The sequence below is a fragment of the Carassius gibelio genome, chromosome A3, assembly GCF_023724105.1.
Source record: "Carassius gibelio isolate Cgi1373 ecotype wild population from Czech Republic chromosome A3, carGib1.2-hapl.c, whole genome shotgun sequence".
NCBI classification, from domain to species: domain Eukaryota; kingdom Metazoa; phylum Chordata; class Actinopteri; order Cypriniformes; family Cyprinidae; genus Carassius; species Carassius gibelio.
The window spans coordinates 4,181,173-4,205,289 of record NC_068373.1 but is presented as its reverse complement, the minus strand read 5'-3'; the positions used below and the strand labels follow the sequence as shown (position 1 = coordinate 4,205,289).

General features: G+C 38.7%; 26 pseudogenes; all 26 read right to left on the bottom strand.

Annotated features, from left to right (window-relative positions):
• Positions 1 to 30: 30 nt before the first annotated feature.
• Positions 31 to 149, bottom strand: LOC127962696 (uncharacterized; annotated as a pseudogene).
• A 767-nt stretch (positions 150 to 916) lies between these two features.
• On the bottom strand, positions 917 to 1,035 carry LOC127959806 (uncharacterized; annotated as a pseudogene).
• Positions 1,036 to 1,652: 617 nt separating this feature from the next.
• On the bottom strand, positions 1,653 to 1,771 carry LOC127959802 (uncharacterized; annotated as a pseudogene).
• Positions 1,772 to 3,139: 1,368 nt separating this feature from the next.
• On the bottom strand, positions 3,140 to 3,258 carry LOC127957679 (uncharacterized; annotated as a pseudogene).
• Positions 3,259 to 3,477: 219 nt separating this feature from the next.
• LOC127959800 (uncharacterized) lies at positions 3,478 to 3,596 on the bottom strand (annotated as a pseudogene).
• Positions 3,597 to 4,860: 1,264 nt separating this feature from the next.
• LOC127962692 (uncharacterized) lies at positions 4,861 to 4,979 on the bottom strand (annotated as a pseudogene).
• A 371-nt stretch (positions 4,980 to 5,350) lies between these two features.
• LOC127959794 (uncharacterized) lies at positions 5,351 to 5,469 on the bottom strand (annotated as a pseudogene).
• A 1,366-nt stretch (positions 5,470 to 6,835) lies between these two features.
• LOC127957673 (uncharacterized) lies at positions 6,836 to 6,954 on the bottom strand (annotated as a pseudogene).
• A 219-nt stretch (positions 6,955 to 7,173) lies between these two features.
• On the bottom strand, positions 7,174 to 7,292 carry LOC127963985 (uncharacterized; annotated as a pseudogene).
• Positions 7,293 to 8,556: 1,264 nt separating this feature from the next.
• Positions 8,557 to 8,675, bottom strand: LOC127962685 (uncharacterized; annotated as a pseudogene).
• A 370-nt stretch (positions 8,676 to 9,045) lies between these two features.
• On the bottom strand, positions 9,046 to 9,164 carry LOC127959788 (uncharacterized; annotated as a pseudogene).
• A 1,367-nt stretch (positions 9,165 to 10,531) lies between these two features.
• Positions 10,532 to 10,650, bottom strand: LOC127957669 (uncharacterized; annotated as a pseudogene).
• A 219-nt stretch (positions 10,651 to 10,869) lies between these two features.
• Positions 10,870 to 10,988, bottom strand: LOC127963984 (uncharacterized; annotated as a pseudogene).
• Positions 10,989 to 12,253: 1,265 nt separating this feature from the next.
• LOC127962681 (uncharacterized) lies at positions 12,254 to 12,372 on the bottom strand (annotated as a pseudogene).
• Positions 12,373 to 12,742: 370 nt separating this feature from the next.
• Positions 12,743 to 12,861, bottom strand: LOC127959777 (uncharacterized; annotated as a pseudogene).
• Positions 12,862 to 13,478: 617 nt separating this feature from the next.
• Positions 13,479 to 13,597, bottom strand: LOC127959770 (uncharacterized; annotated as a pseudogene).
• Positions 13,598 to 14,963: 1,366 nt separating this feature from the next.
• On the bottom strand, positions 14,964 to 15,082 carry LOC127957665 (uncharacterized; annotated as a pseudogene).
• A 219-nt stretch (positions 15,083 to 15,301) lies between these two features.
• On the bottom strand, positions 15,302 to 15,420 carry LOC127959766 (uncharacterized; annotated as a pseudogene).
• A 1,268-nt stretch (positions 15,421 to 16,688) lies between these two features.
• Positions 16,689 to 16,807, bottom strand: LOC127962674 (uncharacterized; annotated as a pseudogene).
• A 370-nt stretch (positions 16,808 to 17,177) lies between these two features.
• LOC127959762 (uncharacterized) lies at positions 17,178 to 17,296 on the bottom strand (annotated as a pseudogene).
• A 1,367-nt stretch (positions 17,297 to 18,663) lies between these two features.
• On the bottom strand, positions 18,664 to 18,782 carry LOC127957659 (uncharacterized; annotated as a pseudogene).
• A 219-nt stretch (positions 18,783 to 19,001) lies between these two features.
• On the bottom strand, positions 19,002 to 19,120 carry LOC127959756 (uncharacterized; annotated as a pseudogene).
• A 1,265-nt stretch (positions 19,121 to 20,385) lies between these two features.
• LOC127964325 (uncharacterized) lies at positions 20,386 to 20,504 on the bottom strand (annotated as a pseudogene).
• A 370-nt stretch (positions 20,505 to 20,874) lies between these two features.
• LOC127959747 (uncharacterized) lies at positions 20,875 to 20,993 on the bottom strand (annotated as a pseudogene).
• A 1,369-nt stretch (positions 20,994 to 22,362) lies between these two features.
• Positions 22,363 to 22,481, bottom strand: LOC127957653 (uncharacterized; annotated as a pseudogene).
• Positions 22,482 to 22,700: 219 nt separating this feature from the next.
• On the bottom strand, positions 22,701 to 22,819 carry LOC127963980 (uncharacterized; annotated as a pseudogene).
• Positions 22,820 to 24,117: the final 1,298 nt, after the last annotated feature.

The window sequence follows — 24,117 nt, the reverse complement described above, 5'->3', positions numbered from 1 at the left end:
TATTATATAATTTGTGAAAAATTTACAAAAATCTTAAAGCAACTGGTATTACCAGGGGGTCTCCCATCCAATTACTAACCAGGCCCAAACGTGCTTAGCTTCCGAGCTCAGACATGATCTGGCATAGCCAGGGTGGTATGGCCATAAGCGAAGACTGCTGCAAAGAGAGAGCTATTTAAAGATCAGTCAATCTAATCGCCGGTACATTATATAAGTAGGAAAGAAAACCCTAAAGCTTAAAGCACCTGGTATTCCCAGGCGGTCTCCCATCCAAGCACTAACCAGGCCAATACCTGCTAAGATTAAGAGATCGGGCATTGACTCTTTTTTTTTTTTTTTTTTTTTTTTAAGATTATTATATAATTAGTAATAAATTTCCAATAATATTAGAGCACCTGGTATTCCGAGGCGGTCTCCCATCCAGACACTAAACAGGTCCATGACTGCTAAGATTCAAAGAATGGGCATTGACTCTTTTTTTTTAAAGATTATTATATAATTAGTAATGAATTTCCAATAATATTAGAGCACTCCCATCCAAACACTAAACAGGTCCATAGCTGCTAAGATTCAAAGATTGGGCATTGACTCTTTTTGTTTCAAGATAATTATATAATTAGTACAAATTTCCAAAAATATTACAGCAACTGGTATTCCGAGGCGGTCTCCCATCCAAGCACTAAACAGGTCCATACCTCCTAAGATTCAAAGATTGGGCATTTACTCTTTTTTTTTTTTTGTTGCAAGATTATTATGTAATTAGTAAAAATTGCCAAAAATATTACAGCAACTGGTATTTCCCGGCCGTCTTCCATCCAAGTACTAACCAGGCAAAACCTGCTATTATTCAGAGATCGGGCATTGACTTTTTTTTTTTTTTCAAGATTATTATATAATTTGTGAAAAATTTACAAAAATCTTAGAGCAACTGGTATTACCAGGGGGTCTCCCATCCAATTACTAACCAGGCCCAAACCTGCTTAGCTTCCGAGCTCAGACATGATCTGGCATAGCCAGGGTGGTATGGCCATAAGCAAAGACTGCTGCAAAGAGAGAGCTATTTAAAGATCAGCCAATCTAATCGCCGGTACATTATATAAGTAGGAAAGAAAACCCTAAAGCTTAAAGCACCTTGTATTCCCAGGCGGTCTCCCATCCAAGCACTAACCAGGCCAATAACTGCTAAGATTAAGAGATCGGGCATTGACTCTTTTTTTTTAAAGATTATTATATAATTAGTAATGAATTTCCAATAATATTAGAGCACTCCCATCCAAACACTAAACAGGTCCATAGCTGCTAAGATTCAAAGATTGGGCATTGACTCTTTTTGTTTCAAGATAATTATATAATTAGTACAAATTTCCAAAAATATTACAGCAACTGGTATTCCGAGGCGGTCTCCCATCCAAGCACTAAACAGGTCCATACCTCCTAAGATTCAAAGATTGGGCATTTACTCTTTTTTTTTTTTTGTTGCAAGATTATTATGTAATTAGTAAAAATTGCCAAAAATATTACAGCAACTGGTATTTCCCGGCCGTCTTCCATCCAAGTACTAACCAGGCAAAACCTGCTATTATTCAGAGATCGGGCATTGACTTTTTTTTTTTTTTCAAGATTATTATATAATTTGTGAAAAATTTACAAAAATCTTAGAGCAACTGGTATTACCAGGGGGTCTCCCATCCAATTACTAACCAGGCCCAAACCTGCTTAGCTTCCGAGCTCAGACATGATCTGGCATAGCCAGGGTGGTATGGCCATAAGCAAAGACTGCTGCAAAGAGAGAGCTATTTAAAGATCAGCCAATCTAATCGCCGGTACATTATATAAGTAGGAAAGAAAACCCTAAAGCTTAAAGCACCTTGTATTCCCAGGCGGTCTCCCATCCAAGCACTAACCAGGCCAATAACTGCTAAGATTAAGAGATCGGGCATTGACTCTTTTTTTTTAAAGATTATTATATAATTAGTAATGAATTTCCAATAATATTAGAGCACTCCCATCCAAACACTAAACAGGTCCATAGCTGCTAAGATTCAAAGATTGGGCATTGACTCTTTTTGTTTCAAGATAATTATATAATTAGTACAAATTTCCAAAAATATTACAGCAACTGGTATTCCGAGGCGGTCTCCCATCCAAGCACTAAACAGGTCCATACCTCCTAAGATTCAAAGATTGGGCATTTACTCTTTTTTTTTTTTTTGTTGCAAGATTATTATGTAATTAGTAAAAATTGCCAAAAATATTACAGCAACTGGTATTTCCCGGCCGTCTTCCATCCAAGTACTAACCAGGCAAAACCTGCTATTATTCAGAGATCGGGCATTGACTTTTTTTTTTTTTTCAAGATTATTATATAATTTGTGAAAAATTTCCAAAAATCTTAAAGCAACTGGTATTACCAGGGTGTCTCCCATCCAATTACTAACCAGGCCCATACCTGCTAAGATTCAGATATGGGGCATTGACTCCTTTCTTTTTTTCTTGCAAGATTATTATATAATTTGTGAAAAAATTCCAAAAATCTTAAAGCAACTGGTATTACCAGGGGGTCTGCCATCCAATTACTAACCAGGCCGAAACCTGCTTAGTTTCCGAGCTCAGACATGATCTGGCATAGCCAGGGTGGAATGGCCATAAGCGAAGACTGCTGCAAAGAGAGAGCTATTTAAAGATCAGCCAATCTAATCGCCGGTACATTATACAGGACCAAACCTGCTTAGCTTCCGAGAGCAGACGAGATCAGGCATAGCCAGGTTGTTACGGTCGCAAGCGAAGGATACTGCAAAGAGAAGACTATTTAAAGATCAGCCAATCAAATCGCCCATACATTATATAAGTAGGAATGAAAATCCAAAAGCTTACAGCACCTGGTATTCCGAGGCGGTCTCCCATCCAAGCACTAACCAGGCCAATACCTGCTAAGATTAAGAGATCGGGCATTGGCTCTTTTTTTTTAAGATTATTATATAATTAGTAATAAATTTCCAATAATATTAGAGCACCTGGTATTACCAGGGGGTCTCCCATCCAAACACTACACAGGTCAATGACTGCTAAGATTCAAAGAATGGGCATTCACTCTTTTTTTTTTCAAGATTATTATATAATTCGTGAAAAATTTACAAAAATCTTAAAGCAACTGGTATTACCAGGGGGTCTCCCATCCAATTACTAACCAGGCCCAAACCTGCTTAGCTTCCGAGCTCAGACATGATCTGGCATAGCCAGGGTGGTATGGCCATAAGCGAAGACTGCTGCAAAGAGAGAGCTATTTAAAGATCAGTCAATCTAATCGCCGGTACATTATATAAGTAGGAAAGAAAACCCTAAAGCTTAAAGCACCTGTTATTCCCAGGCGGTCTCCCATCCAAGCACTAACCAGGCCAATACCTGCTAAGATTAAGAGATCGGGCATTGACTTTTTTTTTTCAAGATTATTATATAATTTGTGAAAAATTTACAAAAATCTTAGAGCAACTGGTATTACCAGGGGGTCTCCCATCCAATTACTAACCAGGCCCAAACCTGCTTAGCTTCCGAGCTCAGACATGATCTGGCATAGCCAGGGTGGTATGGCCATAAGCAAAGACTGCTGCAAAGAGAGAGCTATTTAAAGATCAGCCAATCTAATCGCCGGTACATTATATAAGTAGGAAAGAAAACCCTAAAGCTTAAAGCACCTGGTATTCCCAGGCGGTCTCCCATCCAAGCACTAACCAGGCCAATACCTGCTAAGATTAAGAGATCGGGCATTGACTCTTTTTTTTTTTTTTTTTTTTTTTTTAAAGATTATTATAAAATTAGTAATGAATTTCCAATAATATTAGAGCACCTGGTTTTCCGAGGCGGTCTCCCATCCAAACACTAAACAGGTCCATAGCTGCTAAGATTCAAAGATTGGGCATTGACTCTTTTTGTTTCAAGATAATTATATAATTAGTACAAATTTCCAAAAATATTACAGCAACTGGTATTCCGAGGCGGTCTCCCATCCAAGCACTAAACAGGTCCATACCTTCTAAGATTCAAAGATTGGGCATTTACTCTTTTTTTTTTTTTTTTTGCAAGATTATTATATAATTTGTGAAAAATTTCCAAAAATCTTAAAGCAACTGGTATTACCAGGGTGTCTCCCATCCAATTACTAACCAGGCCCATACCTGCTAAAATTCAGATATGGGGCATTGACTCCTTTCTTTTTTTCTTGCAAGATTATTATATAATTTGTGAAAAATTTCCAAAAATCTTAAAGCAACTGGTATTACCAGGGGGTCTGCCATCCAATTACTAACCAGGCCGAAACCTGCTTAGTTTCCGAGCTCAGACATGATCTGGCATAGCCAGGGTGGAATGGCCATAAGCGAAGACTGCTGCAAAGAGAGAGCTATTTAAAGATCAGCCAATCTAATCGCCGGTACATTATACAGGACCAAACCTGCTTAGCTTCCGAGAGCAGACGAGATCAGGCATAGCCAGGTTGTTACGGTCGCAAGCGAAGGATACTGCAAAGAGAAGACTATTTAAAGATCAGCCAATCAAATCGCCCATACATTATATAAGTAGGAATGAAAATCCAAAAGCTTACAGCACCTGGTATTCCGAGGCGGTCTCCCATCCAAGCACTAACCAGGCCAATACCTGCTAAGATTAAGAGATCGGGCATTGGCTCTTTTTTTTAAGATTATTATATAATTAGTAATAAATTTCCAATAATATTAGAGCACCTGGTATTACCAGGGGGTCTCCCATCCAAACACTACACAGGTCAATGACTGCTAAGATTCAAAGAATGGGCATTCACTCTTTTTTTTTCAAGATTATTATATAATTTGTGAAAAATTTACAAAAATCTTAAAGCAACTGGTATTACCAGGGGGTCTCCCATCCAATTACTAACCAGGCCCAAACGTGCTTAGCTTCCGAGCTCAGACATGATCTGGCATAGCCAGGGTGGTATGGCCATAAGCGAAGACTGCTGCAAAGAGAGAGCTATTTAAAGATCAGTCAATCTAATCGCCGGTACATTATATAAGTAGGAAAGAAAACCCTAAAGCTTAAAGCACCTGGTATTCCCAGGCGGTCTCCCATCCAAGCACTAACCAGGCCAATACCTGCTAAGATTAAGAGATCGGGCATTGACTCTTTTTTTTTTTTTTTTTTTTTTTTAAGATTATTATATAATTAGTAATAAATTTCCAATAATATTAGAGCACCTGGTATTCCGAGGCGGTCTCCCATCCAGACACTAAACAGGTCCATGACTGCTAAGATTCAAAGAATGGGCATTGACTCTTTTTTTTTTCAAGATTATTATATAATTTGTGAAAAATTTACACAAATCTTAGAGCAACTGGTATTACCAGGGGGTCTCCCATCCAATTACTAACCAGGCCCAAACCTGCTTAGCTTCCGAGCTCAGACATGATCTGGCATAGCCAGGGTGGTATGGCCATAAGCAAAGACTGCTGCAAAGAGAGAGCTATTTAAAGATCAGCCAATCTAATCGCCGGTACATTATATAAGTAGGAAAGAAAACCCTAAAGCTTAAAGCACCTTGTATTCCCAGGCGGTCTCCCATCCAAGCACTAACCAGGCCAATAACTGCTAAGATTAAGAGATCGGGCATTGACTCTTTTTTTTTAAAGATTATTATATAATTAGTAATGAATTTCCAATAATATTAGAGCACTCCCATCCAAACACTAAACAGGTCCATAGCTGCTAAGATTCAAAGATTGGGCATTGACTCTTTTTGTTTCAAGATAATTATATAATTAGTACAAATTTCCAAAAATATTACAGCAACTGGTATTCCGAGGCGGTCTCCCATCCAAGCACTAAACAGGTCCATACCTCCTAAGATTCAAAGATTGGGCATTTACTCTTTTTTTTTTTTGTTGCAAGATTATTATGTAATTAGTAAAAATTGCCAAAAATATTACAGCAACTGGTATTTCCCGGCCGTCTTCCATCCAAGTACTAACCAGGCAAAACCTGCTATTATTCAGAGATCGGGCATTGACTTTTTTTTTTTTTTCAAGATTATTATATAATTTGTGAAAAATTTCCAAAAATCTTAAAGCAACTGGTATTACCAGGGTGTCTCCCATCCAATTACTAACCAGGCCCATACCTGCTAAGATTCAGATATGGGGCATTGACTCCTTTCTTTTTTTCTTGCAAGATTATTATATAATTTGTGAAAAATTTCCAAAAATCTTAAAGCAACTGGTATTACCAGGGGGTCTGCCATCCAATTACTAACCAGGCCGAAACCTGCTTAGTTTCCGAGCTCAGACATGATCTGGCATAGCCAGGGTGGAATGGCCATAAGCGAAGACTGCTGCAAAGAGAGAGCTATTTAAAGATCAGCCAATCTAATCGCCGGTACATTATACAGGACCAAACCTGCTTAGCTTCCGAGAGCAGACGAGATCAGGCATAGCCAGGTTGTTACGGTCGCAAGCGAAGGATACTGCAAAGAGAAGACTATTTAAAGATCAGCCAATCAAATCGCCCATACATTATATAAGTAGGAATGAAAATCCAAAAGCTTACAGCACCTGGTATTCCGAGGCGGTCTCCCATCCAAGCACTAACCAGGCCAATACCTGCTAAGATTAAGAGATCGGGCATTGGCTCTTTTTTTTTAAGATTATTATATAATAAGTAATACATTTCCAATAATATTAGAGCACCTGGTATTACCAGGGGGTCTCCCATCCAAACACTACACAGGTCAATGACTGCTAAGATTCAAAGAATGGGCATTCACTCTTTTTTTTTTCAAGATTATTATATAATTTGTGAAAAATTTACAAAAATCTTAAAGCAACTGGTATTACCAGGGGGTCTCCCATCCAATTACTAACCAGGCCCAAACCTGCTTAGCTTCCGAGCTCAGACATGATCTGGCATAGCCAGGGTGGTATGGCCATAAGCGAAGACTGCTGCAAAGAGAGAGCTATTTAAAGATCAGTCAATCTAATCGCCGGTACATTATATAAGTAGGAAAGAAAACCCTAAAGCTTAAAGCACCTGTTATTCCCAGGCGGTCTCCCATCCAAGCACTAACCAGGCCAATACCTGCTAAGATTAAGAGATCGGGCATTGACTTTTTTTTTTCAAGATTATTATATAATTTGTGAAAAATTTACAAAAATCTTAGAGCAACTGGTATTACCAGGGGGTCTCCCATCCAATTACTAACAAGGCCCAAACCTGCTTAGCTTCCGAGCTCAGACATGATCTGGCATAGCCAGGGTGGTATGGCCATAAGCAAAGACTGCTGCAAAGAGAGAGCTATTTAAAGATCAGCCAATCTAATCGCCGGTACATTATATAAGTAGGAAAGAAAACCCTAAAGCTTAAAGCACCTGGTATTCCCAGGCGGTCTCCCATCCAAGCACTAACCAGGCCAATACCTGCTAAGATTAAGAGATCGGGCATTGACTCTTTTTTTTTTTTTTTTTTTTTTTTTTAAAGATTATTATATAATTAGTAATGAATTTCCAATAATATTAGAGCACCTGGTTTTCCGAGGCGGTCTCCCATCCAAACACTAAACAGGTCCATAGCTGCTAAGATTCAAAGATTGGGCATTGACTCTTTTTGTTTCAAGATAATTATATAATTAGTACAAATTTCCAAAAATATTACAGCAACTGGTATTCCGAGGCGGTCTCCCATCCAAGCACTAAACAGGTCCATACCTTCTAAGATTCAAAGATTGGGCATTTACTCTTTTTTTTTTTTTTTTGCAAGATTATTATATAATTTGTGAAAAATTTCCAAAAATCTTAAAGCAACTGGTATTACCAGGGTGTCTCCCATCCAATTACTAACCAGGCCCATACCTGCTAAGATTCAGATATGGGGCATTGACTCCTTTCTTTTTTTCTTGCAAGATTATTATATAATTTGTGAAAAATTTCCAAAAATCTTAAAGCAACTGGTATTACCAGGGGGTCTGCCATCCAATTACTAACCAGGCCGAAACCTGCTTAGTTTCCGAGCTCAGACATGATCTGGCATAGCCAGGGTGGAATGGCCATAAGCGAAGACTGCTGCAAAGAGAGAGCTATTTAAAGATCAGCCAATCTAATCGCCGGTACATTATACAGGACCAAACCTGCTTAGCTTCCGAGAGCAGACGAGATCAGGCATAGCCAGGTTGTTACGGTCGCAAGCGAAGGATACTGCAAAGAGAAGACTATTTAAAGATCAGCCAATCAAATCGCCCATACATTATATAAGTAGGAATGAAAATCCAAAAGCTTACAGCACCTGGTATTCCGAGGCGGTCTCCCATCCAAGCACTAACCAGGCCAATACCTGCTAAGATTAAGAGATCGGGCATTGGCTCTTTTTTTTAAGATTATTATATAATTAGTAATAAATTTCCAATAATATTAGAGCACCTGGTATTACCAGGGGGTCTCCCATCCAAACACTACACAGGTCAATGACTGCTAAGATTCAAAGAATGGGCATTCACTCTTTTTTTTTCAAGATTATTATATAATTTGTGAAAAATTTACAAAAATCTTAAAGCAACTGGTATTACCAGGGGGTCTCCCATCCAATTACTAACCAGGCCCAAACGTGCTTAGCTTCCGAGCTCAGACATGATCTGGCATAGCCAGGGTGGTATGGCCATAAGCGAAGACTGCTGCAAAGAGAGAGCTATTTAAAGATCAGTCAATCTAATCGCCGGTACATTATATAAGTAGGAAAGAAAACCCTAAAGCTTAAAGCACCTGGTATTCCCAGGCGGTCTCCCATCCAAGCACTAACCAGGCCAATACCTGCTAAGATTAAGAGATCGGGCATTGACTCTTTTTTTTTTTTTTTTTTTTTTTAAGATTATTATATAATTAGTAATAAATTTCCAATAATATTAGAGCACCTGGTATTCCGAGGCGGTCTCCCATCCAGACACTAAACAGGTCCATGACTGCTAAGATTCAAAGAATGGGCATTGACTCTTTTTTTTTTCAAGATTATTATATAATTTGTGAAAAATTTACACAAATCTTAGAGCAACTGGTATTACCAGGGGGTCTCCCATCCAATTACTAACCAGGCCCAAACCTGCTTAGCTTCCGAGCTCAGACATGATCTGGCATAGCCAGGGTGGTATGGCCATAAGCAAAGACTGCTGCAAAGAGAGAGCTATTTAAAGATCAGCCAATCTAATCGCCGGTACATTATATAAGTAGGAAAGAAAACCCTAAAGCTTAAAGCACCTTGTATTCCCAGGCGGTCTCCCATCCAAGCACTAACCAGGCCAATAACTGCTAAGATTAAGAGATCGGGCATTGACTCTTTTTTTTTAAAGATTATTATATAATTAGTAATGAATTTCCAATAATATTAGAGCACTCCCATCCAAACACTAAACAGGTCCATAGCTGCTAAGATTCAAAGATTGGGCATTGACTCTTTTTGTTTCAAGATAATTATATAATTAGTACAAATTTCCAAAAATATTACAGCAACTGGTATTCCGAGGCGGTCTCCCATCCAAGCACTAAACAGGTCCATACCTCCTAAGATTCAAAGATTGGGCATTTACTCTTTTTTTTTTTTTGTTGCAAGATTATTATGTAATTAGTAAAAATTGCCAAAAATATTACAGCAACTGGTATTTCCCGGCCGTCTTCCATCCAAGTACTAACCAGGCAAAACCTGCTATTATTCAGAGATCGGGCATTGACTTTTTTTTTTTTTTCAAGATTATTATATAATTTGTGAAAAATTTCCAAAAATCTTAAAGCAACTGGTATTACCAGGGTGTCTCCCATCCAATTACTAACCAGGCCCATACCTGCTAAGATTCAGATATGGGGCATTGACTCCTTTCTTTTTTTCTTGCAAGATTATTATATAATTTGTGAAAAATTTCCAAAAATCTTAAAGCAACTGGTATTACCAGGGGGTCTGCCATCCAATTACTAACCAGGCCGAAACCTGCTTAGTTTCCGAGCTCAGACATGATCTGGCATAGCCAGGGTGGAATGGCCATAAGCGAAGACTGCTGCAAAGAGAGAGCTATTTAAAGATCAGCCAATCTAATCGCCGGTACATTATACAGGACCAAACCTGCTTAGCTTCCGAGAGCAGACGAGATCAGGCATAGCCAGGTTGTTACGGTCGCAAGCGAAGGATACTGCAAAGAGAAGACTATTTAAAGATCAGCCAATCAAATCGCCCATACATTATATAAGTAGGAATGAAAATCCAAAAGCTTACAGCACCTGGTATTCCGAGGCGGTCTCCCATCCAAGCACTAACCAGGCCAATACCTGCTAAGATTAAGAGATCGGGCATTGGCTCTTTTTTTTTAAGATTATTATATAATAAGTAATACATTTCCAATAATATTAGAGCACCTGGTATTACCAGGGGGTCTCCCATCCAAACACTACACAGGTCAATGACTGCTAAGATTCAAAGAATGGGCATTCACTCTTTTTTTTTTCAAGATTATTATATAATTTGTGAAAAATTTACAAAAATCTTAAAGCAACTGGTATTACCAGGGGGTCTCCCATCCAATTACTAACCAGGCCCAAACCTGCTTAGCTTCCGAGCTCAGACATGATCTGGCATAGCCAGGGTGGTATGGCCATAAGCGAAGACTGCTGCAAAGAGAGAGCTATTTAAAGATCAGTCAATCTAATCGCCGGTACATTATATAAGTAGGAAAGAAAACCCTAAAGCTTAAAGCACCTGTTATTCCCAGGCGGTCTCCCATCCAAGCACTAACCAGGCCAATACCTGCTAAGATTAAGAGATCGGGCATTGACTTTTTTTTTTCAAGATTATTATATAATTTGTGAAAAATTTACAAAAATCTTAGAGCAACTGGTATTACCAGGGGGTCTCCCATCCAATTACTAACAAGGCCCAAACCTGCTTAGCTTCCGAGCTCAGACATGATCTGGCATAGCCAGGGTGGTATGGCCATAAGCAAAGACTGCTGCAAAGAGAGAGCTATTTAAAGATCAGCCAATCTAATCGCCGGTACATTATATAAGTAGGAAAGAAAACCCTAAAGCTTAAAGCACCTGGTATTCCCAGGCGGTCTCCCATCCAAGCACTAACCAGGCCAATACCTGCTAAGATTAAGAGATCGGGCATTGACTCTTTTTTTTTTTTTTTTTTTTTTTTTTAAAGATTATTATATAATTAGTAATGAATTTCCAATAATATTAGAGCACCTGGTTTTCCGAGGCGGTCTCCCATCCAAACACTAAACAGGTCCATAGCTGCTAAGATTCAAAGATTGGGCATTGACTCTTTTTGTTTCAAGATAATTATATAATTAGTACAAATTTCCAAAAATATTACAGCAACTGGTATTCCGAGGCGGTCTCCCATCCAAGCACTAAACAGGTCCATACCTTCTAAGATTCAAAGATTGGGCATTTACTCTTTTTTTTTTTTTTTTGCAAGATTATTATATAATTTGTGAAAAATTTCCAAAAATCTTAAAGCAACTGGTATTACCAGGGTGTCTCCCATCCAATTACTAACCAGGCCCATACCTGCTAAGATTCAGATATGGGGCATTGACTCCTTTCTTTTTTTCTTGCAAGATTATTATATAATTTGTGAAAAATTTCCAAAAATCTTAAAGCAACTGGTATTACCAGGGGGTCTGCCATCCAATTACTAACCAGGCCGAAACCTGCTTAGTTTCCGAGCTCAGACATGATCTGGCATAGCCAGGGTGGAATGGCCATAAGCGAAGACTGCTGCAAAGAGAGAGCTATTTAAAGATCAGCCAATCTAATCGCCGGTACATTATACAGGACCAAACCTGCTTAGCTTCCGAGAGCAGACGAGATCAGGCATAGCCAGGTTGTTACGGTCGCAAGCGAAGGATACTGCAAAGAGAAGACTATTTAAAGATCAGCCAATCAAATCGCCCATACATTATATAAGTAGGAATGAAAATCCAAAAGCTTACAGCACCTGGTATTCCGAGGCGGTCTCCCATCCAAGCACTAACCAGGCCAATACCTGCTAAGATTAAGAGATCGGGCATTGGCTCTTTTTTTTAAGATTATTATATAATTAGTAATAAATTTCCAATAATATTAGAGCACCTGGTATTACCAGGGGGTCTCCCATCCAAACACTACACAGGTCAATGACTGCTAAGATTCAAAGAATGGGCATTCACTCTTTTTTTTTTCAAGATTATTATATAATTTGTGAAAAATTTACAAAAATCTTAAAGCAACTGGTATTACCAGGGGGTCTCCCATCCAATTACTAACCAGGCCCAAACGTGCTTAGCTTCCGAGCTCAGACATGATCTGGCATAGCCAGGGTGGTATGGCCATAAGCGAAGACTGCTGCAAAGAGAGAGCTATTTAAAGATCAGTCAATCTAATCGCCGGTACATTATATAAGTAGGAAAGAAAACCCTAAAGCTTAAAGCACCTGGTATTCCCAGGCGGTCTCCCATCCAAGCACTAACCAGGCCAATACCTGCTAAGATTAAGAGATCGGGCATTGACTCTTTTTTTTTTTTTTTTTTTTTTTAAGATTATTATATAATTAGTAATAAATTTCCAATAATATTAGAGCACCTGGTATTCCGAGGCGGTCTCCCATCCAGACACTAAACAGGTCCATGACTGCTAAGATTCAAAGAATGGGCATTGACTCTTTTTTTTTTCAAGATTATTATATAATTTGTGAAAAATTTACACAAATCTTAGAGCAACTGGTATTACCAGGGGGTCTCCCATCCAATTACTAACCAGGCCCAAACCTGCTTAGCTTCCGAGCTCAGACATGATCTGGCATAGCCAGGGTGGTATGGCCATAAGCAAAGACTGCTGCAAAGAGAGAGCTATTTAAAGATCAGCCAATCTAATCGCCGGTACATTATATAAGTAGGAAAGAAAACCCTAAAGCTTAAAGCACCTTGTATTCCCAGGCGGTCTCCCATCCAAGCACTAACCAGGCCAATAACTGCTAAGATTAAGAGATCGGGCATTGACTCTTTTTTTTTAAAGATTATTATATAATTAGTAATGAATTTCCAATAATATTAGAGCACTCCCATCCAAACACTAAACAGGTCCATAGCTGCTAAGATTCAAAGATTGGGCATTGACTCTTTTTGTTTCAAGATAATTATATAATTAGTACAAATTTCCAAAAATATTACAGCAACTGGTATTCCGAGGCGGTCTCCCATCCAAGCACTAAACAGGTCCATACCTCCTAAGATTCAAAGATTGGGCATTTACTCTTTTTTTTTTTTTGTTGCAAGATTATTATGTAATTAGTAAAAATTGCCAAAAATATTACAGCAACTGGTATTTCCCGGCCGTCTTCCATCCAAGTACTAACCAGGCAAAACCTGCTATTATTCAGAGATCGGGCATTGACTTTTTTTTTTTTTTCAAGATTATTATATAATTTGTGAAAAATTTACAAAAATCTTAGAGCAACTGGTATTACCAGGGGGTCTCCCATCCAATTACTAACCAGGCCCAAACCTGCTTAGCTTCCGAGCTCAGACATGATCTGGCATAGCCAGGGTGGTATGGCCATAAGCAAAGACTGCTGCAAAGAGAGAGCTATTTAAAGATCAGCCAATCTAATCGCCGGTACATTATATAAGTAGGAAAGAAAACCCTAAAGCTTAAAGCACCTTGTATTCCCAGGCGGTCTCCCATCCAAGCACTAACCAGGCCAATAACTGCTAAGATTAAGAGATCGGGCATTGACTCTTTTTTTTTAAAGATTATTATATAATTAGTAATGAATTTCCAATAATATTAGAGCACTCCCATCCAAACACTAAACAGGTCCATAGCTGCTAAGATTCAAAGATTGGGCATTGACTCTTTTTGTTTCAAGATAATTATATAATTAGTACAAATTTCCAAAAATATTACAGCAACTGGTATTCCGAGGCGGTCTCCCATCCAAGCACTAAACAGGTCCATACCTCCTAAGATTCAAAGATTGGGCATTTACTCTTTTTTTTTTTTTGTTGCAAGATTATTATGTAATTAGTAAAAATTGCCAAAAATATTACAGCAACTGGTATTTCCCGGCCGTCTTCCATCCAAGTACTAACCAGGCAAAACCTGCTATTATTCAGAGATCGGGCATTGACTTTTTTTTTTTTTTCAAGATTATTATATAATTTGTGAAAAATTTCCAAAAATCTTAAAGCAACTGGTATTACCAGGGTGTCTCCCATCCAATTACTAACCAGGCCCATACCTGCTAAGATTCAGATATGGGGCATTGACTCCTTTCTTTTTTTCTTGCAAGATTATTATATAATTTGTGAAAAAATTCCAAAAATCTTAAAGCAACTGGTATTACCAGGGGGTCTGCCATCCAAATACTAACCAGGCCGAAACCTGCTTAGTTTCCGAGCTCAGACATGATCTGGCATAGCCAGGGTGGAATGGCCATAAGCGAAGACTGCTGCAAAGAGAGAGCTATTTAAAGATCAGCCAATCTAATCGCCGGTACATTATACAGGACCAAACCTGCTTAGCTTCCGAGAGCAGACGAGATCAGGCATAGCCAGGTTGTTACGGTCGCAAGCGAAGGATACTGCAAAGAGAAGACTATTTAAAGATCAGCCAATCAAATCGCCCATACATTATATAAGTAGGAATGAAAATCCAAAAGCTTACAGCACCTGGTATTCCTAGGCGGTCTCCCATCCAAGCACTAACCAGGCCAATACCTGCTAAGATTAAGAGATCGGGCATTGGCTCTTTTTTTTAAGATTATTATATAATTAGTAATAAATTTCCAATAATATTAGAGCACCTGGTATTACCAGGGGGTCTCCCATCCAAACACTACACAGGTCAATGACTGCTAAGATTCAAAGAATGGGCATTCACTCTTTTTTTTTTCAAGATTATTATATAATTCGTGAAAAATTTACAAAAATCTTAAAGCAACTGGTATTACCAGGGGGTCTCCCATCCAATTACTAACCAGGCCCAAACCTGCTTAGCTTCCGAGCTCAGACATGATCTGGCATAGCCAGGGTGGTATGGCCATAAGCGAAGACTGCTGCAAAGAGAGAGCTATTTAAAGATCAGTCAATCTAATCGCCGGTACATTATATAAGTAGGAAAGAAAACCCTAAAGCTTAAAGCACCTGTTATTCCCAGGCGGTCTCCCATCCAAGCACTAACCAGGCCAATACCTGCTAAGATTAAGAGATCGGGCATTGACTTTTTTTTTTCAAGATTATTATATAATTTGTGAAAAATTTACAAAAATCTTAGAGCAACTGGTATTACCAGGGGGTCTCCCATCCAATTACTAACCAGGCCCAAACCTGCTTAGCTTCCGAGCTCAGACATGATCTGGCATAGCCAGGGTGGTATGGCCATAAGCAAAGACTGCTGCAAAGAGAGAGCTATTTAAAGATCAGCCAATCTAATCGCCGGTACATTATATAAGTAGGAAAGAAAACCCTAAAGCTTAAAGCACCTGGTATTCCCAGGCGGTCTCCCATCCAAGCACTAACCAGGCCAATACCTGCTAAGATTAAGAGATCGGGCATTGACTCTTTTTTTTTTTTTCTTTTTTTTTTTTAAAGATTATTATAAAATTAGTAATGAATTTCCAATAATATTAGAGCACCTGGTTTTCCGAGGCGGTCTCCCATCCAAACACTAAACAGGTCCATAGCTGCTAAGATTCAAAGATTGGGCATTGACTCTTTTTGTTTCAAGATAATTATATAATTAGTACAAATTTCCAAAAATATTACAGCAACTGGTATTCCGAGGCGGTCTCCCATCCAAGCACTAAACAGGTCCATACCTTCTAAGATTCAAAGATTGGGCATTTACTCTTTTTTTTTTTTTTTTTTTGCAAGATTATTATATAATTTGTGAAAAATTTCCAAAAATCTTAAAGCAACTGGTATTACCAGGGTGTCTCCCATCCAATTACTAACCAGGCCCATACCTGCTAAAATTCAGATATGGGGCATTGACTCCTTTCTTTTTTTCTTGCAAGATTATTATATAATTTGTGAAAAATTTCCAAAAATCTTAAAGCAACTGGTATTACCAGGGGGTCTGCCATCCAATTACTAACCAGGCCGAAACCTGCTTAGTTTCCGAGCTCAGACATGATCTGGCATAGCCAGGGTGGAATGGCCATAAGCGAAGACTGCTGCAAAGAGAGAGCTATTTAAAGATCAGCCAATCTAATCGCCGGTACATTATACAGGACCAAACCTGCTTAGCTTCCGAGAGCAGACGAGATCAGGCATAGCCAGGTTGTTACGGTCGCAAGCGAAGGATACTGCAAAGAGAAGACTATTTAAAGATCAGCCAATCAAATCGCCCATACATTATATAAGTAGGAATGAAAATCCAAAAGCTTACAGCACCTGGTATTCCGAGGCGGTCTCCCATCCAAGCACTAACCAGGCCAATACCTGCTAAGATTAAGAGATCGGGCATTGGCTCTTTTTTTTAAGATTATTATATAATTAGTAATAAATTTCCAATAATATTAGAGCACCTGGTATTACCAGGGGGTCTCCCATCCAAACACTACACAGGTCAATGACTGCTAAGATTCAAAGAATGGGCATTCACTCTTTTTTTTTTCAAGATTATTATATAATTTGTGAAAAATTTACAAAAATCTTAAAGCAACTGGTATTACCAGGGGGTCTCCCATCCAATTACTAACCAGGCCCAAACGTGCTTAGCTTCCGAGCTCAGACATGATCTGGCATAGCCAGGGTGGTATGGCCATAAGCGAAGACTGCTGCAAAGAGAGAGCTATTTAAAGATCAGTCAATCTAATCGCCGGTACATTATATAAGTAGGAAAGAAAACCCTAAAGCTTAAAGCACCTGGTATTCCCAGGCGGTCTCCCATCCAAGCACTAACCAGGCCAATACCTGCTAAGATTAAGAGATCGGGCATTGACTCTTTTTTTTTTTTTTTTTTTTTTTAAGATTATTATATAATTAGTAATAAATTTCCAATAATATTAGAGCACCTGGTATTCCGAGGCGGTCTCCCATCCAGACACTAAACAGGTCCATGACTGCTAAGATTCAAAGAATGGGCATTGACTCTTTTTTTTTTCAAGATTATTATATAATTTGTGAAAAATTTACACAAATCTTAGAGCAACTGGTATTACCAGGGGGTCTCCCATCCAATTACTAACCAGGCCCAAACCTGCTTAGCTTCCGAGCTCAGACATGATCTGGCATAGCCAGGGTGGTATGGCCATAAGCAAAGACTGCTGCAAAGAGAGAGCTATTTAAAGATCAGCCAATCTAATCGCCGGTACATTATATAAGTAGGAAAGAAAACCCTAAAGCTTAAAGCACCTTGTATTCCCAGGCGGTCTCCCATCCAAGCACTAACCAGGCCAATAACTGCTAAGATTAAGAGATCGGGCATTGACTCTTTTTTTTTAAAGATTATTATATAATTAGTAATGAATTTCCAATAATATTAGAGCACTCCCATCCAAACACTAAACAGGTCCATAGCTGCTAAGATTCAAAGATTGGGCATTGACTCTTTTTGTTTCAAGATAATTATATAATTAGTACAAATTTCCAAAAATATTACAGCAACTGGTATTCCGAGGCGGTCTCCCATCCAAGCACTAAACAGGTCCATACCTCCTAAGATTCAAAGATTGGGCATTTACTCTTTTTTTTTTTTTGTTGCAAGATTATTATGTAATTAGTAAAAATTGCCAAAAATATTACAGCAACTGGTATTTCCCGGCCGTCTTCCATCCAAGTACTAACCAGGCAAAACCTGCTATTATTCAGAGATCGGGCATTGACTTTTTTTTTTTTTTCAAGATTATTATATAATTTGTGAAAAATTTCCAAAAATCTTAAAGCAACTGGTATTACCAGGGTGTCTCCCATCCAATTACTAACCAGGCCCATACCTGCTAAGATTCAGATATGGGGCATTGACTCCTTTCTTTTTTTCTTGCAAGATTATTATATAATTTGTGAAAAATTTCCAAAAATCTTAAAGCAACTGGTATTACCAGGGGGTCTGCCATCCAATTACTAACCAGGCCGAAACCTGCTTAGTTTCCGAGCTCAGACATGATCTGGCATAGCCAGGGTGGAATGGCCATAAGCGAAGACTGCTGCAAAGAGAGAGCTATTTAAAGATCAGCCAATCTAATCGCCGGTACATTATACAGGACCAAACCTGCTTAGCTTCCGAGAGCAGACGAGATCAGGCATAGCCAGGTTGTTACGGTCGCAAGCGAAGGATACTGCAAAGAGAAGACTATTTAAAGATCAGCCAATCAAATCGCCCATACATTATATAAGTAGGAATGAAAATCCAAAAGCTTACAGCACCTGGTATTCCGAGGCGGTCTCCCATCCAAGCACTAACCAGGCCAATACCTGCTAAGATTAAGAGATCGGGCATTGGCTCTTTTTTTTTAAGATTATTATATAATAAGTAATACATTTCCAATAATATTAGAGCACCTGGTATTACCAGGGGGTCTCCCATCCAAACACTACACAGGTCAATGACTGCTAAGATTCAAAGAATGGGCATTCACTCTTTTTTTTTTCAAGATTATTATATAATTTGTGAAAAATTTACAAAAATCTTAAAGCAACTGGTATTACCAGGGGGTCTCCCATCCAATTACTAACCAGGCCCAAACCTGCTTAGCTTCCGAGCTCAGACATGATCTGGCATAGCCAGGGTGGTATGGCCATAAGCGAAGACTGCTGCAAAGAGAGAGCTATTTAAAGATCAGTCAATCTAATCGCCGGTACATTATATAAGTAGGAAAGAAAACCCTAAAGCTTAAAGCACCTGTTATTCCCAGGCGGTCTCCCATCCAAGCACTAACCAGGCCAATACCTGCTAAGATTAAGAGATCGGGCATTGACTTTTTTTTTTCAAGATTATTATATAATTTGTGAAAAATTTACAAAAATCTTAGAGCAACTGGTATTACCAGGGGGTCTCCCATCCAATTACTAACCAGGCCCAAACCTGCTTAGCTTCCGAGCTCAGACATGATCTGGCATAGCCAGGGTGGTATGGCCATAAGCAAAGACTGCTGCAAAGAGAGAGCTATTTAAAGATCAGCCAATCTAATCGCCGGTACATTATATAAGTAGGAAAGAAAACCCTAAAGCTTAAAGCACCTGGTATTCCCAGGCGGTCTCCCATCCAAGCACTAACCAGGCCAATACCTGCTAAGATTAAGAGATCGGGCATTGACTCTTTTTTTTTTTTTTTTTTTTTTTTTTAAAGATTATTATATAATTAGTAATGAATTTCCAATAATATTAGAGCACCTGGTTTTCCGAGGCGGTCTCCCATCCAAACACTAAACAGGTCCATAGCTGCTAAGATTCAAAGATTGGGCATTGACTCTTTTTGTTTCAAGATAATTATATAATTAGTACAAATTTCCAAAAATATTACAGCAACTGGTATTCCGAGGCGGTCTCCCATCCAAGCACTAAACAGGTCCATACCTTCTAAGATTCAAAGATTGGGCATTTACTCTTTTTTTTTTTTTTTTGCAAGATTATTATATAATTTGTGAAAAATTTCCAAAAATCTTAAAGCAACTGGTATTACCAGGGTGTCTCCCATCCAATTACTAACCAGGCCCATACCTGCTAAGATTCAGATATGGGGCATTGACTCCTTTCTTTTTTTCTTGCAAGATTATTATATAATTTGTGAAAAATTTCCAAAAATCTTAAAGCAACTGGTATTACCAGGGGGTCTGCCATCCAATTACTAACCAGGCCGAAACCTGCTTAGTTTCCGAGCTCAGACATGATCTGGCATAGCCAGGGTGGAATGGCCATAAGCGAAGACTGCTGCAAAGAGAGAGCTATTTAAAGATCAGCCAATCTAATCGCCGGTACATTATACAGGACCAAACCTGCTTAGCTTCCGAGAGCAGACGAGATCAGGCATAGCCAGGTTGTTACGGTCGCAAGCGAAGGATACTGCAAAGAGAAGACTATTTAAAGATCAGCCAATCAAATCGCCCATACATTATATAAGTAGGAATGAAAATCCAAAAGCTTACAGCACCTGGTATTCCGAGGCGGTCTCCCATCCAAGCACTAACCAGGCCAATACCTGCTAAGATTAAGAGATCGGGCATTGGCTCTTTTTTTTAAGATTATTATATAATTAGTAATAAATTTCCAATAATATTAGAGCACCTGGTATTACCAGGGGGTCTCCCATCCAAACACTACACAGGTCAATGACTGCTAAGATTCAAAGAATGGGCATTCACTCTTTTTTTTTTCAAGATTATTATATAATTTGTGAAAAATTTACAAAAATCTTAAAGCAACTGGTATTACCAGGGGGTCTCCCATCCAATTACTAACCAGGCCCAAACGTGCTTAGCTTCCAAGCTCAGACATGATCTGGCATAGCCAGGGTGGTATGGCCATAAGCGAAGACTGCTGCAAAGAGAGAGCTATTTAAAGATCAGTCAATCTAATCGCCGGTACATTATATAAGTAGGAAAGAAAACCCTAAAGCTTAAAGCACCTGGTATTCCCAGGCGGTCTCCCATCCAAGCACTAACCAGGCCAATACCTGCTAAGATTAAGAGATCGGGCATTGACTCTTTTTTTTTTTTTTTTTTTTTTTAAGATTATTATATAATTAGTAATAAATTTCCAATAATATTAGAGCACCTGGTATTCCGAGGCGGTCTCCCATCCAGACACTAAACAGGTCCATGACTGCTAAGATTCAAAGAATGGGCATTGACTCTTTTTTTTTTCAAGATTATTATATAATTTGTGAAAAATTTACACAAATCTTAGAGCAACTGGTATTACCAGGGGGTCTCCCATCCAATTACTAACCAGGCCCAAACCTGCTTAGCTTCCGAGCTCAGACATGATCTGGCATAGCCAGGGTGGTATGGCCATAAGCAAAGACTGCTGCAAAGAGAGAGCTATTTAAAGATCAGCCAATCTAATCGCCGGTACATTATATAAGTAGGAAAGAAAACCCTAAAGCTTAAAGCACCTTGTATTCCCAGGCGGTCTCCCATCCAAGCACTAACCAGGCCAATAACTGCTAAGATTAAGAGATCGGGCATTGACTCTTTTTTTTTAAAGATTATTATATAATTAGTAATGAATTTCCAATAATATTAGAGCACTCCCATCCAAACACTAAACAGGTCCATAGCTGCTAAGATTCAAAGATTGGGCATTGACTCTTTTTGTTTCAAGATAATTATATAATTAGTACAAATTTCCAAAAATATTACAGCAACTGGTATTCCGAGGCGGTCTCCCATCCAAGCACTAAACAGGTCCATACCTCCTAAGATTCAAAGATTGGGCATTTACTCTTTTTTTTTTTTTTTGTTGCAAGATTATTATGTAATTAGTAAAAATTGCCAAAAATATTACAGCAACTGGTATTTCCCGGCCGTCTTCCATCCAAGTACTAACCAGGCAAAACCTGCTATTATTCAGAGATCGGGCATTGACTTTTTTTTTTTTTTCAAGATTATTATATAATTTGTGAAAAATTTCCAAAAATCTTAAAGCAACTGGTATTACCAGGGTGTCTCCCATCCAATTACTAACCAGGCCCATACCTGCTAAGATTCAGATATGGGGCATTGACTCCTTTCTTTTTTTCTTGCAAGATTATTATATAATTTGTGAAAAATTTCCAAAAATCTTAAAGCAACTGGTATTACCAGGGGGTCTGCCATCCAATTACTAACCAGGCCGAAACCTGCTTAGTTTCCGAGCTCAGACATGATCTGGCATAGCCAGGGTGGAATGGCCATAAGCGAAGACTGCTGCAAAGAGAGAGCTATTTAAAGATCAGCCAATCTAATCGCCGGTACATTATACAGGACCAAACCTGCTTAGCTTCCGAGAGCAGACGAGATCAGGCATAGCCAGGTTGTTACGGTCGCAAGCGAAGGATACTGCAAAGAGAAGACTATTTAAAGATCAGCCAATCAAATCGCCCATACATTATATAAGTAGGAATGAAAATCCAAAAGCTTACAGCACCTGGTATTCCGAGGCGGTCTCCCATCCAAGCACTAACCAGGCCAATACCTGCTAAGATTAAGAGATCGGGCATTGGCTCTTTTTTTTAAGATTATTATATAATAAGTAATACATTTCCAATAATATTAGAGCACCTGGTATTACCAGGGGGTCTCCCATCCAAACACTACACAGGTCAATGACTGCTAAGATTCAAAGAATGGGCATTCACTCTTTTTTTTTTTCAAGATTATTATATAATTTGTGAAAAATTTACAAAAATCTTAAAGCAACTGGTATTACCAGGGGGTCTCCCATCCAATTACTAACCAGGCCCAAACCTGCTTAGCTTCCGAGCTCAGACATGATCTGGCATAGCCAGGGTGGTATGGCCATAAGCGAAGACTGCTGCAAAGAGAGAGCTATTTAAAGATCAGTCAATCTAATCGCCGGTACATTATATAAGTAGGAAAGAAAACCCTAAAGCTTAAAGCACCTGTTATTCCCAGGCGGTCTCCCATCCAAGCACTAACCAGGCCAATACCTGCTAAGATTAAGAGATCGGGCATTGACTTTTTTTTTTCAAGATTATTATATAATTTGTGAAAAATTTACAAAAATCTTAGAGCAACTGGTATTACCAGGGGGTCTCCCATCCAATTACTAACAAGGCCCAAACCTGCTTAGCTTCCGAGCTCAGACATGATCTGGCATAGCCAGGGTGGTATGGCCATAAGCAAAGACTGCTGCAAAGAGAGAGCTATTTAAAGATCAGCCAATCTAATCGCCGGTACATTATATAAGTAGGAAAGAAAACCCTAAAGCTTAAAGCACCTGGTATTCCCAGGCGGTCTCCCATCCAAGCACTAACCAGGCCAATACCTGCTAAGATTAAGAGATCGGGCATTGACTCTTTTTTTTTTTTTTTTTTTTTTTTTTAAAGATTATTATATAATTAGTAATGAATTTCCAATAATATTAGAGCACCTGGTTTTCCGAGGCGGTCTCCCATCCAAACACTAAACAGGTCCATAGCTGCTAAGATTCAAAGATTGGGCATTGACTCTTTTTGTTTCAAGATAATTATATAATTAGTACAAATTTCCAAAAATATTACAGCAACTGGTATTCCGAGGCGGTCTCCCATCCAAGCACTAAACAGGTCCATACCTTCTAAGATTCAAAGATTGGGCATTTACTCTTTTTTTTTTTTTTTTGCAAGATTATTATATAATTTGTGAAAAATTTCCAAAAATCTTAAAGCAACTGGTATTACCAGGGTGTCTCCCATCCAATTACTAACCAGGCCCATACCTGCTAAGATTCAGATATGGGGCATTGACTCCTTTCTTTTTTTCTTGCAAGATTATTATATAATTTGTGAAAAATTTCCAAAAATCTTAAAGCAACTGGTATTACCAGGGGGTCTGCCATCCAATTACTAACCAGGCCGAAACCTGCTTAGTTTCCGAGCTCAGACATGATCTGGCATAGCCAGGGTGGAATGGCCATAAGCGAAGACTGCTGCAAAGAGAGAGCTATTTAAAGATCAGCCAATCTAATCGCCGGTACATTATATAAGTAGGAAAGAAAACCCTAAAGCTTAAAGCACCTTGTATTCCCAGGCGGTCTCCCATCCAAGCACTAACCAGGCCAATAACTGCTAAGATTAAGAGATCGGGCATTGACTCTTTTTTTTTAAAGATTATTATATAATTAGTAATGAATTTCCAATAATATTAGAGCACCTGGTTTTCCGAGGCGGTCTCCCATCCAAACACTAAACAGGTCCATAGCTGCTAAGATTCAAAGATTGGGCATTGACTCTTTTTGTTTCAAGATAATTATATAATTAGTACAAATTTCCAAAAATATTACAGCAACTGGTATTCCGAGGCGGTCTCCCATCCAAGCACTAAACAGGTCCATACCTCCTAAGATTCAAAGATTGGGCATTTACTCTTTTTTTTTTTTTGTTGCAAGATTATTATGTAATTAGTAAAAATTGCCAAAAATATTACAGCAACTGGTATTTC